Raw genomic sequence first — 18,872 nt, 5'->3', positions numbered from 1 at the left:
TACATCCCACAGGCATTAAACTAACCCCACACAGCAATTCCAATATCCCTAATTTTCTGGAAAATTGTGTCTCAAAGATTTGGACCAGAACATTGTCTGAGGGCAAGATCCATCAACTATCTCTGATAAACTATAGGGAAAGAGACAAGCTTCAGCACAAGATGTAAAACCTTAGGAAAAAAAAATTAACACAGACCTTAGCACCCCCCCCCCCCCCCCCCAAAAAAAAAAAAAAAGGTCTCACCCTGCCTGCCACAGTTTGCTACTCTGCTTTTTGGGCTCACAGGTGGGTTTAATTCCTTGCTGAGTACACCTGGAGAGGTAGCAGGCTTGTTATCACTGTCTGTTAGTCCCACCTAGTAGAAGGGTTCTCCTGCTGGAGAATACTGAGCTGGTTGTAGTTACAATGAAATATCAGGTAATTGTAGAGTTTTTTTTTCTTTAGATTTAGGCATTGCTGGTAAACAATGCAAAGGCAAATCACTGTGGAGTTTAAAGGCCGGAAATGCATTTTCCTGTGCTTTCTGTGTTTTTACTGACTTCCATTTAATTTACAGGTGAGATTCAAGGCATAGGGCAAGATGAACATACTCCAAAAATAAAAGCAGACTTTGACTCATGTTGTCTAGCAAGTCTCTATATAGTAAGCTGAAGGACTTCAGGTAATTAATTCATTTAAATATTGTTTTTTTGATGGATGGGGCCTGGGAAAGGAGAATTTATGCACAACTTCCCTAAAAGCTAAGTTTGTTTGGGAGCTCGCTTATACTGTTCTGCAGGCTCTGTTCAGGGAAATCTTTTAAAGCACAGATAGCACAAATATGCAAGTCATGACTTAGACCAGTTGCTCATTTATTTTAATAGCTTTCTCAGAGTAAGGACTGCAGGATTTGGCTTAAAGGATATGGCATTAAGGATATGCTTACATCAACAAGTGTCAATCAGTAGGAGTAAATTTACAAGGCAAAGCAATTGGTGCTGAGGACCTGACCTCCATGTTGCGTTTCAGGATTTTCTTTGAATTGGCCACAGTTTGGTCCTATGGCTGAGTGCCACTAAGCAGTTAGGCTACATTAGGTGAATTCATGGAGCTCATTTTGTTCAATCTGGAAAGTGTCTAGTTTGATCAGGTAGATACTTCTTCAGGATTCAGTGTCTTCAGAACCCTGACATTCCCCCCTGCCCCACCTTCCTTTCCTAGCTTGCCCTTGCCCCCCCCCCCCCCCCCCCCCTTCTTTAAACCTAGAGAAATTGTAGTTGAAAGACCTGTTTCCTTCAAATAGGTTGAGATTAATATGGAAGTATTTTCTAGATACATACTGTATGAGAAATCCATGTTACCAATACTGAGATCACCAACAGTGCAATCACTTGTAGAAATATGCCGTAGGCAAAGCAGGGACTTCTGGAGCTCTAGATGAAAGCTCTTTGTGTTGATCTGGAAGAAATGGCTGGGGCAGAGCTGGATTTGGCCACCCCTCAAAGAAACAGAATGGCATTCAACAAGCCCAGCCTTTAGAAAATCTTACATGCAGATTTTGCGACAGTGATCTACTTTTAACAAAAGTTTTGACAGTCTTCTCTATTCCAATTCTCACTAAAATCAATTCTTTCCTGTAAGGGAATTAATCTTAATCAGTTCTGGATTTAGTCAGTATTAAAAATATCAAGAGAAATCATGAGAGATTGAGCTAAACTTGGAGATCTTCACTTGTATCATCAGCAGACAGGAAAACTGCTATTTCTATTACGATTGAAACTTCACTGCTGCTTTTTAAGTATGGAGCGATTACACTTCCCTCTAGCATACTTCATGTTATTATGAGCATTTCATACAAGTATTCTGTATAGTCATCAGTAATTCTTTTTGGTTTGCAAGTGTTAGGCGTCAAAGACTGATGATACAGACTGATAAAAGATTTCTATATCAGAATTTTTTAAATGAACATATTTCTGTTTCAGTGGTTGCTTTGCCTAAGTTTCAAAAATCGTCTTGAGATATGTCTCTATTTGTATTATTACATTTTAGTGAAAGTTGATTTGATAAATATAGAAAGAAACATTTTTTGTTAACATAAGCTTTTTCAGATACAGTTCCATTTCAGTTGAGAACAGTTCAATTCAGCAACAAGAATATGACTTTTGAGATTTTTTTAAACATAGTAAGTGAGCTTTTGATATCATCCAAACTGATTTAGAAATTTTTGAGACTTCAAATTCAAAAATAAACTTAGAATTATTGTCAATCTTTCTGAATCCTGATCAGAGTTACCACACATGATGGGTGAAGGTTTGTATGAATAAAGTTGCAGCAACAGTCTGGTTCCTAATCTCACAAGCTGCCTTTCTGGAAGGCAGCTCTGCCAGACTTGCCTATGAGCACAGGCTGTGCCTGCTATGCTGTTCCGCACTCCCTGTGAAAACTTTCAGTGATTACTCATCCATGGGAGCTATTACACAGACACTGCTGCAAAATAGAGAAGTCCCTGCCTCAAAAGCAGTACTTGACATTAATATATATGCTGTTTGAGGCAAAACTCCCATTAACTTCAGCACAAGCAGGGATTTCATCCCAAGGACGTAACACACCAGATATGTCAGCATATTAAAAAGTGCTCCAAAAGCACATTGAGAGAAAAAATACAGCCCTGCAAAAACAACCCGAACACGGAATGTAGAAAAGCCAATCCAAACAACCTAAAACCAGTCTGATCTCATGAAATGGACAATAGGCTGGTGTGGGTACATAGTTTCTGTGAAGTCCTTAATGGCCTTTCATAACTCATTTTTAGTTCAGCAAATGGGTGAGATGTGCAAGGCCTGATATCTTACAGCAATAGATAATGGAGCCTAACAAAACGGGAACTGCACAAACCGGAGACTTCAATTTTCAAAATTGTTTTCAAATATTGTACAGATGTTATGTTATAAAAGTGGAATAAAAATCTAACAGTGGGACTTTGTGATAATAGGGTGGAACAGAAAAAAGTGGTGAAGGTCACCAGCCATAGAGTAGTTGCAACTGTATGGGAAAATAAAGATGAAAGGACGAGAAGGAAAGGAGCCAAACAGCTCCGAATATTTGTCATCAACAAAAAAAATTCCTTATGTTGTAAGCTTGTACGGTTCTCAGTTCTGTAAAAAACATTTTGAGGGTGTTTGCAATGTTCTGAATTACAACTGCTAGATACAGAGCTAAGGCAGCCTAGGAGTTGTAGTGGGGTGACTCTGGTAGCTGTGAGCCTCAGTGTAGGTTAGCTGCTTCAGCTGCTACCCACATCCTCACACAGCTCTGCAGTGCTGCAGACATGCAGTCATCCGTGCTTGAGCTGGCAAGTTTAATATTACTCAATACCCCTGTGCAAACTGCAGTGCAGACACTCAGGCCTGATTGCCACAGTCCCCAGAGAGAAGATTTGCAGTACAGGTGGGCAATGCACTCTGCTTACCTGACCTGATGCAGTGAGGTCTGTTGGCAGGATCTGCCAACAGGAGAAAGGCAGAACTCCTTTGGAAGCAATGGAAAAGCTAGTGCAAGTTCATTCCTCGCTCAAGCATATTCAGTCTCTGTGATGGTGTGGTCTCAGAGCTCTACTGGAATTTGATTCATGAAATCTCATTTTCCTTCAAATGCTTATTGAACACTCATCTGAAACTTCTTTGCTAAACAACCACATTGTACACATCTTTACTGCTCCCACTGTCATCCACCAGGATTTTTGAAATACAAAATGCTTTTCCCACTTCATATTCTTTCCCCTTTTTTGGGGAGATTTTACAGGGCTGAAAAAGAACAATCAAATGACATCAATTCCAAGTTCAGTTAAAGTGATCTTTCAGATTCTTAATGATGCCAACGTTTAGGTTTCAAATAATTAAGCAAAAGAACCGTAGATCATTTTAATTGGAGTTTTGAAGTCATTTATGAAAATTCACACAAAAGGCCTGTTTAAAAAAAAAAAAAAGTATTAAAAGTACTACTAGTGTTCAGTCAATCTTTCTGCTGTTACACTGAGATCCATTTGAAACACTCAAAGTATGTACTCAAAGATCTCAAATGAGCCAGACTACAAAGCCTAAGACTTAATTAAAATAGGAATATTTACAACACATGAAATATTAGTGAGAGTAGGGGGAGAGAAAGTCTCTTGTTTCAAGCCTCTTCTGGTTAAAATTTAAATCATTGTCTAGATTAATTTTGTGATTATTGAGTTTGATTTTGCCATTTAGAGAATGTTTTTACATAGTCTATTTATACCCATGTAAGTCCAATACAAAAAGAAATTATAATTTGTAAAACATTTACAGCTAAAACTGATCTTGCTTGCTGTACCACCTAAACACATTCATAACCCCTGTGCATACAGGTGTAAGTGTAGGTATGCTGGCATGTTCAGTGGAAGAAAGTAAGCAGACAACCACACTACAGTAAGTACTTTGGCATAAGTTTGAGCTTGTAAATTTCAAGAATATGAATTTCTTGATTGTACAGCTTTGCAGTAGAAGTGAAAGGAAGATGGTCTTAATTAACAACACTCCAGTTACAAGCAGGAGTTTGTATTTGCTACTGAACCATTTCCAAACATCAGACACATCATCGATGTTGGCAATACTGTGTCACGGTGGGCCAGGATATGCTTCATCAGGTTAGCCCAGGGGGAAATATAGCTGGTGCAACTTCACAGAATTTAGTTGGTTCCTTGCTTAGAAACATATTATGGCAGTATAATGCTGTAGACTTCATTGCAATTATTCATGATTGTGCCAACATGAAACTGAGCCCAACTGTATATGTCCGTATCACTGGGATTTACAGTTCAGACCTTCATTCCATCTGGTACAATGAAGAAAGCTGTATTTTCTCATATTTTTATTTCAGAGGGAACATTAAGGTTTCTTTTTTCTCATTTATTTATTTATTTATTTATTTTTACAGCATTGCAACACAAAGTGATAGATGTCATAAAATGGGTCTTTTAATGTTTTTTTGTTTTTTTTTTTTTGTTTTGTTTTAATATATATATAACCATATTAGAGAAATCAGCAGTTCTGCAGCCCTGATTCTTGAAGGTGTATACGCTGCTTTGTTACTACAGCAACAGGCAGCACTGACAGTGCCAAGTTACAGGTGAACTGGGTCCTTTTGCAAGACCAGATCATTTAAAATGGGTAGGATTATAAAGTAAACAGGGCAGATACAATGTGGAAAAGTACCTTACAAAAAAAGCTTCTGTGGTGCTTCACAACCCCTCAAGTCAGAACAGGTGGGAATACATACCAAATCTTCAGCAATTAAATCAGCCCTTGTGATTTGTTTTACCCTGTTCCGCAAAGGGTTGACCTATCTCTTGTTTGGGGACTGTGGCGGATCTCTAAGCAAGGTGTAGCAGGTAACTTATTTTCACAATAGTGGAAAAGGCTGTGTCTAAGGAAAAGACAGGACTTTCCCATGAGCCTTGATGTGAAAAGGATAATGTAAACTGCTTTATCTTGAATCAGCTACTTCCTGACAAAGCAGACCTGCTCTGCTCTTTTCTCTATATTCTTAAGGGATATCTGTAAAAGACAAAATATATAGGGGAAAAAGGGCAATCTCACCTCTCTCTTTCCTCCTTGCCCTTCATTCCTCCTCCGCCCTCCATGGAAGAGCCAAGATCTCTTCTTGAGCTAAGACACCCCCAGAGTAAATACTGGATTTGAGTTATTCCAAACCTTGATCCCATAAAGACACCTTAATGCAGTCCAGCTTTCAGAAGCACGCAGTGATGTGAGCTATTATGTGCTGAGCTCTTTAGAAAAGCTGACTGTAAGTTCTATTTTATTTACCAAGCCCCAGTCTATGCTAGCATTTATGATGCAGAAATACTTTCATAAATTATGCCAATACATTTCCTAGCAGAGAAGTTGCTTATACTGGGCAAAATGTGCTTGTGGCAAGAGAAGCTAAAAAGAAATGGAGGATAAAATAACAAGTACAAAGCATTACGTAAGGGTAGCTGTATCTGTTTTAGCTGCAATTGCTGATATTGGGGTTTCTTCCCTTCTTATTTCTCTTCCTGTAAAGAGTGAGAAATAAGCGTATCCCTAGAACAATACTGCTCTATCAAGGGCAGCTTTGTGTTGGCTTTGCTTAAAGAAAAGCAGGATGAAAGCTAACAGAGCAGATATGAAGAACTAAATTACTGAAGTAGAATGCCAGTCTGTACTGGAGTAAGGCCACTGGATTGGATTGAGTTACAGAAGCTCATTAAAGCTATTATGTATTTACCAAGCCACTGTGCAGTGTGTGCATACTCTGAGATTGCCCCAAGAGTTGTGTGCCTTAGCTTAAGCACTAATGAATGAGGTTGAGTCTCATGCATTTTGCCTTGACTTCAGGGGAAAAAAAGACAGTGATGGAGAATGTCAGCAGAGTAGACAGGTGGTAACTTGTTAAGCCATTGTGACTCAACTGTGTTAATCCTCTGCCTGCACCCTTAGTTGCAGCTAACTAGACTTTTAGGCGGATGAAAAAATAACAGCAGAGACTGTATGAGAAAAATAGCTAGGTCTCCAAACGCACTTAGCTGCTCAAAAACATGCATGAAAAAAAAAATGCTAAATTAATAGAGAGTGCTAAATAATTCATTAGCTTTTTCAAGTTTTACATTGTCATTTATTTCTGACTTGCATATTAATCATTATATGGCATATTATTGAATTACTGATTCTCACCAAACTGAAACAAATATAAATTCTTTATGTTCTTCAGGAATAACAGAAAACAGAAAGAGGCTTATTTCTTTATCATCTCAGTCATACAGTTCAGCCATGGTTTCTTTGTACTTCCAAACTTTGGTGTGTTATGAATGTTCAGGTCTTGAATACCTCCAGCTTTCCATAAGTTTTCTTAGTACTGACAACGTTAACTGTTTTAAGGTCAATAGGGTCTGTAAAAGCATGGGAAAAAAAAATACCGTTTCTTCAAAAGTAGGATAGTATTTATGTCACCTAAATTTACTCTATGATTAAAAATCTACATTATAAAAGTCTAATATTTTATAATCATCTAATAGAACCCAGTCCTTTCAGAGAACATAGAAACCATTTTAGATACTCACTTTGGTAAAACCTGAACTCTGTTTTACACTGTTTCTTGAGAGAGTATAGATGCCTCACATTACAGGGTTTTTTTACTTTTTTCAGTAAAAATTCCTACTTAATTGCAACAAGACTTTGCATATATCCAGCACCTTCTACCTGGAAAGTCTTCCAAGCTTAATACATAACCCACTCTGCAGCAAGAAAATAATTTTTCTCTTATTTTATCTGAGACACCGGTTATGTCATCCATTCTTGTACGTGCACTTGACAGACCTTAAACCAAAAAATGCTAACCTTATAATTCTCCCCAACTCTCTTGCCACTCAGAATGTGTTTCACCAAAGGCTACTGGCTTCCCAAAAGGAAGCCCGAAGGCCCTCTTTGCACCAGTTCTAGTGGCTCCCTCCAGTTCCCTGGTCTTAATCCATAGCCCCTTCCTGATGCTCCTGCTCCCCAGCTCTCCTTCCTTGCTCTCAGTTCTTTGTCAGCAAGCTCTTGGTGGTGACTGAGGCAAGAGCTGCTGCTGGTGCAGAGAGAAATCATTTGATAGCAATGTAAAGAGTGCTTACACCCAGAAAAAGCGCCCACACTTGTCATCATGTTTTGGCTGAAGAATCATTATTTGGGATCTCATAGGAAGGCTACTGCAGAGCTGGTTACCACATCCAAGTTTCCTAAGCCTTGATCCTAATTCCCATAAATCTTCCCCTTCCTATGCACTCTGAATACCTGGAAAAATACTGGTATGTACACAACGAAGTCCACTCTTCTCTTCTGGACAGTAGCAAAGCAATAAAAAAAGTAAATCTATTTCTTGCGTACTAGAAATGTGAACACATACAGCCTCAAATCCCAAGACTGATTTAAACTGGGAAGTTCATGAGGCCTTGGTCAAAACAAGCAATATTTCATTCATCAAGCAGCATCAGTAGAATGCACTGAACTGCCATTTATCTGATTATGTCAGCTTCTGATTAAACATTCTGGCCTCGGACATATAGGATGCCAGAGATGGGGAAAAAGGCAGACACCACCACCTACTAGGATACCGAATGCTGTATGGCTTTCTGTAGTCTTTTTTTCTCCCATTTTTAAATGCTTCTCCGTTTCTGAACTTCAGATATTAAAGGCTACAAGCTTTTTTGTATAACCATAAACATGCAGACAGAAAACAATTTAGATAATCTTAGTCAGTTATAACTTGCTTCATTCCGTAAACTGCTGTTTTAAGTACACCCATTTCAAGTGTACTCTAATAAACCTTTTCAGTGTTTAGGTTGTTTTCATTTAGTTTTAAGCATTTCTGCATTACAGAGCAACCTTCTGTTTTTCTGTTATAAATACCTTATTCACTTCTTTGCCCTATTAACCTATTTAGCTCGTAAAGAGGGAAAACGGAACAGATCTTGTGAAAATTACAGTAAAATAAGTAAATATTGTGTATTTCTTCATCAAACTTTATGGACTGCTTCAATGTAATTAGTACACGAGATAATTTTCAAGGTATTTGTTGTTTTTTTTTTTTTTAAAAAAAAACACAACACAAAACAAAAAACCTACATGACAATTGGCAATAGGTCTTCTCAGAGAAGGATGGGACTCACCATTTCTCCACCACCCCTACCCATAATGACATAGACTATGGGGGTAAATGCCTACAGGATTTACTGGTAGCATAATACGATTTGCAATATCCTTTAAATGTCCTGCCATAAAAAGTGAATGGGATAAGTGGATTTCCACCATGCTTCCTGGAACAGGGAGAAGAAAGGTCTTATGTTAGACCACACAGCTGTGATTTTGTTCTCACTCTTGTGTAAATGACCAGGAAGATGATTGAGGGCAAAAGACTGGTGCAGACAACTGCAAGCACAGGCCTGAATATTCACTGAATGTTCTCTGCCTTGTGCTAGCAGTGCCTGGGCTTCTTCTGCCTCCACCACCATTCAGAAATTGTGCATCTCCCAGCTGGGATGTGACACGGTTCCTCCATCAGTCTCCACCCAGCCCAAGGGGCATGTCTCTGGGAACCCTGCCTGTCTCTTTTCCCCTGACCTTGCTGCCTTACCAGGTGCTGCCATCTGCATAGGAAGTGAACGGGAAGATGGCAGCATGGGGAACTGCCTGGCAGCTCTACACTGTTAAAATGGGTAGGAGGAAAAGAAGGGATGGATATTAAAAAAAAAAAAAAAAAAAAAGCAAAGCAATTCCACTCTTTCAGAAATACCTGCCAAGTTCACTCACGTAGATCTTTTCAAGGTAGATCATTCCTGTCCCTTTCAACACCCATAGCATTTCAAGCTTGTTTGCCTTTCCAGGATCACCCCAAAACCTGAGTATCTCCTCTGATAGCCTAACCACCTCGTTCTCTCCTGTCCTGGCGTCCCCATGCCATACCCACTCTCATCTTAGTGCCCAGCCACCACCACCACATTGCATTGTGCTCTTCTGAATCTTTTCACATACAGTAACTGTAGTGAGATAACCAAGTGGCAGCATTTACCAAACACACCTACCCAGAGTCCTAGACAGACATTTTTCTTCACTACTCCAGAGAGCGGATCTGATTCAGCTGATGAAATAGCATAACAACACATGAGCTCACTGAATTTTGAAGCCAATTTTGGCTCCGGTTCTCTCTGCAGCTTCTCATATCTTGACTGACTGATTGATTGATTCATCATTAACAGCCTAAACCTTTGAATGAAACCCGTGGGAGTCTTGCCATTTTACCAGCAAGAACAGGCTTCTGCATAAGTTTCCCACATGAAAGTACAATCCACTAACATATAAAAGGGTAAAAAAAAAAATCCAAAAGAATGAGATCACAGATCATAAGTCAATGTAGTATAGAAATCTTGTACTGAGGCAACTAAGTACAATCAGCAATCTGTGGATGGCTTTTATATTTATTTTTACACCCTGATTTCAGTTTGCCTGACTTCATTTTTTTGGTTGACAAGATGTGTGTGGATGTAAGCGGGATGCTCTATGTCTACCTTGAGAGCTACTGCACCTCTACGTCTTTCCCTCCTGTCATCTCTCTCCTCTCTGAGCCTCCACACCATCTCATGTATCACACTTGTCCTTGGGACCACCGGGGATAGGATATCTTCCTAGGGAGCCATCATCAGTGCTGCAATTTAATTGTCAGTCCATGGGGTATCTGTAGAGAGATGTGTGGTATGTGGCAGCAAGCACTGGGTGAGCTATTACAGAATCACTCAAAATATAATCTGAATCTCCCACCTGTCTAAAAAAGGACCTACCACTAGGTTACTGAGGCAGTCTGACCAGCTGTAGCAAGGTATATTTGTTTTAAACCCCTAAAATCCCAGGCCACGCTTGAACATAGCAGCATACTTTTACAGAGGCTCTTGGGAATGTACTTAGTCTCAAACATTATTCTTCAGCGAGCATCATCATTCCTTGGTCATAATATCAAGGAAAGATATAATTAGATTTATATTTATGTGCTTTTTGCAACATATAGGGTTATTTTCTGTTTATGCTATTACTGCTTTGGGAGTACAAACAGAACTGATGAACACATTATTATACCTTTATGAGGGCAAGTTATTCGATATATGAATGCCAGTGACACTTTCAGTACTGTGCTCCTGATACTTATTCTGATCAGAACAGTTTAAATAATACATGAGCTCATGCATATACATATCGAAGCTCAGCTCTTTCATTAAGAGCCTTGCTAAATTCTCTCATCCAGTCCTCTGAAGTGCTTGAATGTTTTCAGGGTGAAAGTCCTTTTATTTGTCACAGGCAGGTTGCAAAATCTTGCTGAGATATCATTTTAAATTTGTTTGGCTGTGCAACCCAGTTTAACAAGGGTAACTTGCAGCCTTTGCTATTCCTCCTGGGAAAAAAGAAGTGGAGCTTATGTGAAGTGTTTTAATGTATGAAAAAGCCATATGAAAAGAGGAGTAGAAAATTGGATTTGGTAATTAAGATTTTGTGTTGGGATTCCAGTGGTCTCAGTTCAATTCCCCAGAGCTTTTATACAGGTTTGAGCAAGTCACATCAATCTTTCTGAGTCTCTGTAATGCGGGGTAACTGTTTCCTCTTTTCTTCTTCCTTTGTCTCATCTATTTGGCTGTAAGCTCTCAGGTACAGGTTCTCTTTGAGTGTTCTTATATAGTGCCTAGCCATACCATGCCTTTGAACATATTCAGAGATTTATTTATTTTCAGAGATAAATCAAGTACTAGAAAGGAAAATACTTATGAATTTATATTTGTGGTGCTCAAATGCAAGATAATAACTTTAAACAAATATGTTGAAGAACGTGTATTTATAGAGAAAGCTCCTGTTCTGTTGGGCAGAAAAGCAAGATTCCATGTTGAGAGCAGGATGGGGTCTGTGCATTAAATACAGCTGGCAGAGAGGAATTAATCCATCTTTTGTGTCTGTTCTAGGCTCTCTGCAGGCTTTGGAAACACTGCAAGAGAGAGGGGAGAAATTCTAGATGTATAGCAACAGAGGACAGAGAGGAACACATGCAGTGGAAACGTACTTGGGGGGAGAAGCTGTAGTTGATCATGTACTTGTAAAGGAGTGCAGGCTTATGAGGCTGTTTTTCAGGAGGGTACCTGCCCTCCTGCAGGGCAGTGTCTGCAATGCTTCCTGCACTGAAACTAAACGTATGGCTTTGCATGGGAATGGCTGTAAGGATTTCTCCTTCCTTCCTGCTAAACTGTGCCTGGTATTTCTGTTGAAATGAAAGGAAAATATCTGAAAGAAACCAAACACTGGCCCTCACCCTGGCCAAATCGAATTACTATAATGAAATAGGATTTTAAATCATGAATCACCAGCACCTATCAGACCCAGGACATTGGGGGCTGCTAACAAAGCACTTCTGTACCTCGCCTGGTGTGAGTACCCAGCTTCTTCAGTTCAAGACAGTCTACACTCATCATGTCCAGAGATGCTGCTGTGATCTCAGAAGTCCTTCAGGGATCACAGCCATACATTGGGGTCATTCACAAACAGGGAAAACAAAGCTAGGCTCTTTTAATGCATACTGCAATAACAAGTTTATACTGCTCCTCTGTGTCCACAGAGAGGACAGCAGAGGGCTCAACTGGGAGCTGTGTTTGTGAAAGTGTTCCTGGTTCATTAGCTGTGATTGCCATGTTAGATACACCTGCATCCCCCTCTAGTCCTGATACCATGTAGTAGGGCTGTGACCTCCCTGCTGGGCAGCAGTTGTTAGTCACTCTGCTCTTAAGAGGCAAATGGTGCTCACCTGGGCCACTCATCAATTTCTAGTGTCTTTTCTCTTGTTCTGCATTGTAAACCACACTTTTCCACAGGAATATGATGTTTCATAGCTAGGGTAGCTTGAGCAAAAACGTTGAGTAATGTCGAAGCTGAGGAATTTCAGTCTGTTTGCTGTCACTGGTCACCCTGCTGGAAGTTGTACAAAATCTAAACCAATAGGTTAAAATGGGTCTGTCTTGCAGCCTCCTTGCAGTTCTCTGGCAGGTCCCTGAGGAGCTCAAGTCTTAAGAGCATCAATGGCACCAAAACTTTCATTAGAAAGTGTCCTGTATCCTATCCCTCTTCAGCATCCTGCCGTGTTGACACGCCCCAGGATTAAAATGCAATCCTGTAATCCGCTGTAACAAGGGGGACTGTGAAACAGAAAATCTTCTTAGTGCTTGAAATAATCCAGTATCTGGCCACTAACAGGTCCAGTGGGTTTAGTACAGGACACGTTCCTTTGTGTCCTTAGATTTCTCTTATTTTTATCATGCATTTCTTGAGACCAACCCCTAGCCCAATATAACTTTCTTTGAGGTAGTTGTACGCAGCAATAAGATTTCCCCTGAGCCTAGTTTTCTCTAGGCTAAATAACCCCAGTTCCCTCAACCACTCCCCATAAGACTTGTTCTCTGGACCCTTCTCTGGACATGCTCAAGCACCAAAGGGACAATCATTTCCCTGCTCCTGCTGACCATGCTATCCCTGATACAAGCCAGGATGCCGTTGGTCTTCTTGGCCACCTGAGCACACTGCTGGCTCATATTCAGCTGACTATCAACCAATACCCTCAGGTCCTTTTCCACCAGGCAGCTTCCCAGCCACTCTTCCCCCAGCCTGTACCATTGCCTGGGGTTGTTGTGCCCCAGGTGCAGGACCCAGCACTTAGCATTGTTGAATCTCACACAGTTGGCCACAGTCCATCGGTCCAGCCTATCCAGATCCCTCTGCAGAGCCTTCCTACCATTGAGCAGATCGACACTCCCACCCAACTTGGTGTCGTCTGCAGGCTTAATGAGGAGTCACTCAATCCCCTCCTCCAGATAATTGATAAAGATATTAAAGAGAACTGTCCCCAGTACTGATCCCTGGGAGACATGGCTTGTGACCAGCTGCCAACTGGATTTAACTCCATTCACCACAACTCTTTGGGCTCTGCCACTCAGCCAGTTTTCTACCCAGTGAAGCGTATGCCTGCCAAAGCCATGAGTAGTCAGTTTCTTCAGGGGAATGCTGTGGGAAACAGTGTCAACTGCTTTACTAAAGTCTGGGTAGACAACATCCACAAATGATTTGCCCATGTGGGCTGTGGGTCTGATCACGCCAGTATTGAAGTTGATAGCAAAGCTTGAATAACTTCAGTGAGAAAAGACCCTAAAAGAGTACCTGTCTCCTATATTTTTATAACTAATTATAATGTGTTTGACCTGGAAGATCACTGTGGTCCATTTCCTATCTACCCTCCTACCTTCTACTCTTACCCTCCATTTATATATAAATAGTGTTCAGGAAGCTTCTTACAGCTGATGAAAGGTAAGAGAGGCTCTGCCATCCAGTCTGCAGTTGCCACATGCCATCCTCTCCAAGCTTTTTATGTTATAAACATTTCTTTTTAATACCTCAAAGAGAAATACTCTAGTAATTATAGCAGCAATTTCCTTCCTTAGCTTTACTGTTTCTTCTCTACTGCACAGATTATTTCATTTAAGCTGATATCCTGAGCAATTATAGTACAACATCATTTGAGACGTAATCACCTCTGGCTAACCTCTTCAGGATCCCTTGGATATAAATGTGTTGATGTCTAAGCATCCCAGAGAGAACATTTCAGCGAGAAAAACTGATATGAAATCTAATATTTCCCAGGAAACTTGGTCAGGATTAAAACACAACAAGAACTCTATGTTAGAGTGAGGCAAGGAATATCAGGAAAAGATATTGCATTGATTTTATGGGCAGAAAAAATAACTATGATAGTCTATTCCCATTGACTGCAAAACACAAGCCAAGAGGTTGCCTGCAGCCAGTGCTACTGCCTGTAATGGGCCACATCCAAAACCCTGTGAAGTCACTGGAAAAAATGCTCTTGGCTTTAGTGAGAGCTTTGGATCAGGGTCAGTGTGAACAGAAGCCCAGCAGTGCAGCACAGCTGTGGGGAAATCCCTGGCTCACACGGAGCAGGGATGATCTGCCAGTAAATGGTGAGTATCCGTGGCTTCCTGGAGGCAGGACAGGACCTCTTCCAGCATTTCTTCCCTGGCTCCGTCACTGTCCTCACTGGGGTAGGAAGGAAACTCAGGGAAAATAACCAGGGAGGAACTACTGCTTTCTGCCTCCCCACTCTGACTGCAGCCGCTGCCTAGGGCTGCTTTCAGCAGCAGTTGCTGTTGCTGAATACCTGGGCAGTGAAACTTCTCCATTCCGTGCTGTAGATACACATAGCTAGCTGGAGTCTGGTCTGCTCATCTAACCTTCTGGCAAAAACAAAACAAAACAAAACAACAACAAACAATGGTGACAATAAAAAAAAAAGCAAACAAACAAAAAGCAGAACTAGTTAATTCTTTGAATTAGGAATAGCTTAATAAAAGCTGATGAGAAATTTGAAAGGTGTTTGCTGGGGGTGTACGGGTCATTTGAGAAAAAAATAAAAAGCATCAAGTCTCTACATCAGGAATATATTAGATCTATCTGACTAGTCTTGAGGAAAAATGCAAACAATCTAAACTAGAAAGAATACTCAGAAGTGCTCCTCTGGGGCTCCTTTGGGGCTTCGCAGAGCAATAATTTAGAAATACTGCATTTTGTGACAAAATTGTGGTTAGCATTTTAGCTGTGGTGAAACTCAGCATAAATTTATAATCAATGTTTCTCACTCCTTTAAAGAAAGGAGGAGCACATTGTGAAGGGGTGATACAACAGAATAATTCCCACTGGTGATATAAAACCTCACTTTCCTGCCATTACAGCTGCCCTGGTATGCATGCTCTGCAGCAAAACTCTTTGCAGAAGCAGGGAAGGTGAACGGAAGCCTGCAGACTCTGGTATTTTGCATAGAAATATTCCTTTTCAGACCACAGTTCAATTTCTTTCCAGGTGACTAATAACTTAAAAGTGCTAATTACGGTTCAGGGGGTAGTAATGTATATCAAACAGCTGTGTCCCTCTGCTGTTCCTGATGAACAAAGTCACCAAAACAGGTCACCAACTGACCCCTGCAGCAGAGGCAGCAGCCACAGAGAGGTAAGAGCTCTCACTTCTCAGGGGATGCTCGCTCCAAGTAAGAATTACTGCTGACTTGTAGCAATGTGCACACTCCTTCCTGTGCTTGCCATCTGCATCTTTTTTAAGCCTCACTTATAAATGAGCGAAATAGTTTCCTCTTTGCCTTCCCCTTGAGCTTCCTTATAGATAAGGGAGTGGTATTTAGGTATTCTATACATTTTTTTCCTTTTAAGTTATGATCTTTTGCCGTAAGACTCTCAAGCAAGTTGGCAGAGATGGGTAGAATTTAAAGTTTGGATTCCCACTTTTGAGTACACCACACATCTTAAAACCCCCATCTGTGGGCAGCAGGTAGGTGCTTGAACTTGGCTGTCTAACACCATTTTAAATGTCCGTGACCTGTCTGTGTCATCTCTGGCTGTCCTGCAACAGACGCACGCTCTCCTGGAAAGGCAAATAGAGGGCAACCAGGTGAAAGAACCCAACAGCCTGAAGGCATGCAGCTGCTCAAGGGGCTTTGATGGGACAGGGCAGGGCAGCAAAGGAAGGTGAGAGCTAGCTCTGAAAAAGCTGGTGCCAGGCTGTAGTGCCATAACACACCAGGTGGGTCCATGCACCCTGCTCTGCAGTCAGCACAACCACACTGGCAGAACGGCTTTTTGATATAGCTGTTTTGTTCCTGATAACTCCATTAGTCCGGGGCTAACTATGTTATCCTTGAAAAACACTTCATTGCACCATGCAGATACTCCCCGAGGAACTGTTCTAAAGCCTTTGGTAAAACAGGAGGTGAAAAATTGTGAATTGGAGCTTGGAGCAGAAAGCTCCAAGAAGCGGCACTGGAAAGCACGTAGTGCTTCTTAGGACTCAGAGGCAAGTGGAATATTTGGTTAAAATCTTTATCATGTACGCTGATTTACACCAGTAGGAAATCCAACCCTTGGCTTTTATCACTCTCCTGTAGCATTAACATGAGCATGTGCCAGGGAAGGTAGGACAGGGTGGGGTGTGTATAAATCTACTTCTTCAGTAAGCTGAAGGGAGGAAATACAGATTTTATGTAGCTACTTTTCTGACTGATATGAAACCTCTTGCAACAGTAGGAGAAAGAACAGCTTCTGGGCCAAAGTAGTGCCTGGTGCTGTCGAGCAGCTTGTGAGTCCTGCACTGGTGTTTAGGGGTAGGTTTGCTTCTGTCTGATTGCTTTTGAGTGAGCATTGGCAGGGGTTTATTAGTGGCATCCCTATCATGTCTCTAATAGTCTTGTTAACATGCAGGAAATCAATGCTAGGAAAAGTAAAGGAGCATACAGATAGAAGTCAGTGAACTATGCTTTGAGGCCCATCCAGACTTTCTCAACAATAATTGCTCTCCTCTAGGGAACCCAGCTCTTTGTTTGTCCTCACCAAGACCAAGCCAATAAGTGTCGCTGCCTGAGCTCTTTGCCTCTTCCATAATTATTTGCAGGCAAAATGCCAATGCTCCAGCAGCACGGGCCATGCAATGTTTATCTCAGGAGCAGCATTGCAATGCAGAAGTAAAGAACTGAAGGTCTTTAAGAGAATTATTAGAAAATCAATGAGGAAAAAGGTCCCAGTGGGAAGAGAATTAACTTCACATTTCAGAAATCTTTTAAAACTTTCTGCATTGCAAACTTCCTCTAAGTCTCTTGGTCCAGCCATTTCACTTCTGCTTCCATGCTGTTAAGTGTGGATACTAGTCTTCAGCAACACAGAAACTGTAAGATTTTAAGGGCTACAAGCCAAGCGAGCATGTTAGAGGATGTTGTTTCTCTCTCCACCATCCCAGTTCCTTTGGTCTCGCTCACATAGGGGCTCCCTCACCTGATTTTAATATGGGAGATACAGAAAGACTCTGTGGCCTCTACAAGGAAGAAGTTTATCCTGCTTTATCCCTGGAGAGTTAGTCTACAACGTGTCCAATGCTGTGTTTCACAAGATAGACCTGTTGTACAGGACAGACAAGACACAGCGTCATTTTGGTGAATTGTAGAGACCTTCTGCAGGTGCACTCAGGACAAAAATATTAAGACCATTCTATTTCCCCAGTATTCTCATGCATAAGGCACACATGATCAGGTGTCTGCATTTTATGAGTATAAAAAGTACCCTGAAATAGCCTGGGGCAGCACTGTGAAACCCCAGAGGAGTTAGGCAGAGCCCCCAGTGTCAGCACCAAGAGAGGAAAAGCTAAGGAAGGACAGAACACAGGTACAGGTGTAGTGAGTGCATTGGTGTGTACATTACTCCTCTCCTAGTTTCCTTCCCCCACTGCTGTCTCATGGAACAATCCCTTCATCTTTTATGCTGAATAAAAAGAAATGTGACACTGTTGATCAGCATTGCTTCTGCCATTGTAATAAAATGAAATGAGATCCAATGTACCCAGCTGTTACCTGAGCAAGTCATACTTAGTGACCTTCACTGCAGCTATTAACGTGCAAAACCATCTTCCAGCTGTAAAAGCTATCCTTCATTTCTGAAGTGATAACAAGGAAAGAAAAAAAAAAAAAGAAAGAAAGAAAGAATTTTACACCTGTGAACACTTTTTTTTTTTTGCTAGCAGTGAGTATTTAATGTCAGTTGTTAGTACTGCCTACTTTGTTACACATCCCCATAGGATGAAGACCTTCTTACTGTTTGCCCATGCAGTCTTAGTGTCCAAATAACTTACTCCAGACCCTTGAAATATCTCTGCATTTTGTATCTTTGGTCAGAACTAATGTTTCTCTAACAACTACAATTCATGACGTATCAGTCCACCAGGTGGGATTTGCCCCATGCTCACTGGGAACAGACTGTCCTGTGGCATGAGTGTACAAAAGGATGAACAGCGCTTGGGCCAGTGGGAGAAGCTGAATGGAGGCACTGCTCACTACCCAGCACTGTCATTTTCCTAGGGAAATGTTCATAAGGCTTCCTGAGCATTTCATGAAATTTTCATTCGCAGCACACAAGGCTCCCTGACAGAAGGAACTCTGGTGAATCTCGCAGAGGTGGTTTCAGCCCTTACAGCCTCCTGCCACGTGCTCCCTCTGTCCGTGAGACTTGTCATCCTTGTAGCTGAATAAAAGAGGTTCCTGAAACTCAGCTGGTGCTGCTCAGAGTTTGACATATTACCTTACGCTGCCAGTGAAGGTGATGTACAGGGCTGGGGGAGAGAAGCAGGGTGGAGTTGTGCCACGAGCACACCCTGACTCTGCCACGGCGCTCTGAGTCAAAGGGAAGGGAAGGGGCTCCTCCATCGTGGGATGTACACAT

This window comes from Cygnus atratus, chromosome 3, assembly GCF_013377495.2.
Source record: "Cygnus atratus isolate AKBS03 ecotype Queensland, Australia chromosome 3, CAtr_DNAZoo_HiC_assembly, whole genome shotgun sequence".
Taxonomy (NCBI): domain Eukaryota; kingdom Metazoa; phylum Chordata; class Aves; order Anseriformes; family Anatidae; genus Cygnus; species Cygnus atratus.
Note: the sequence above shows the minus strand (reverse complement) of the source record.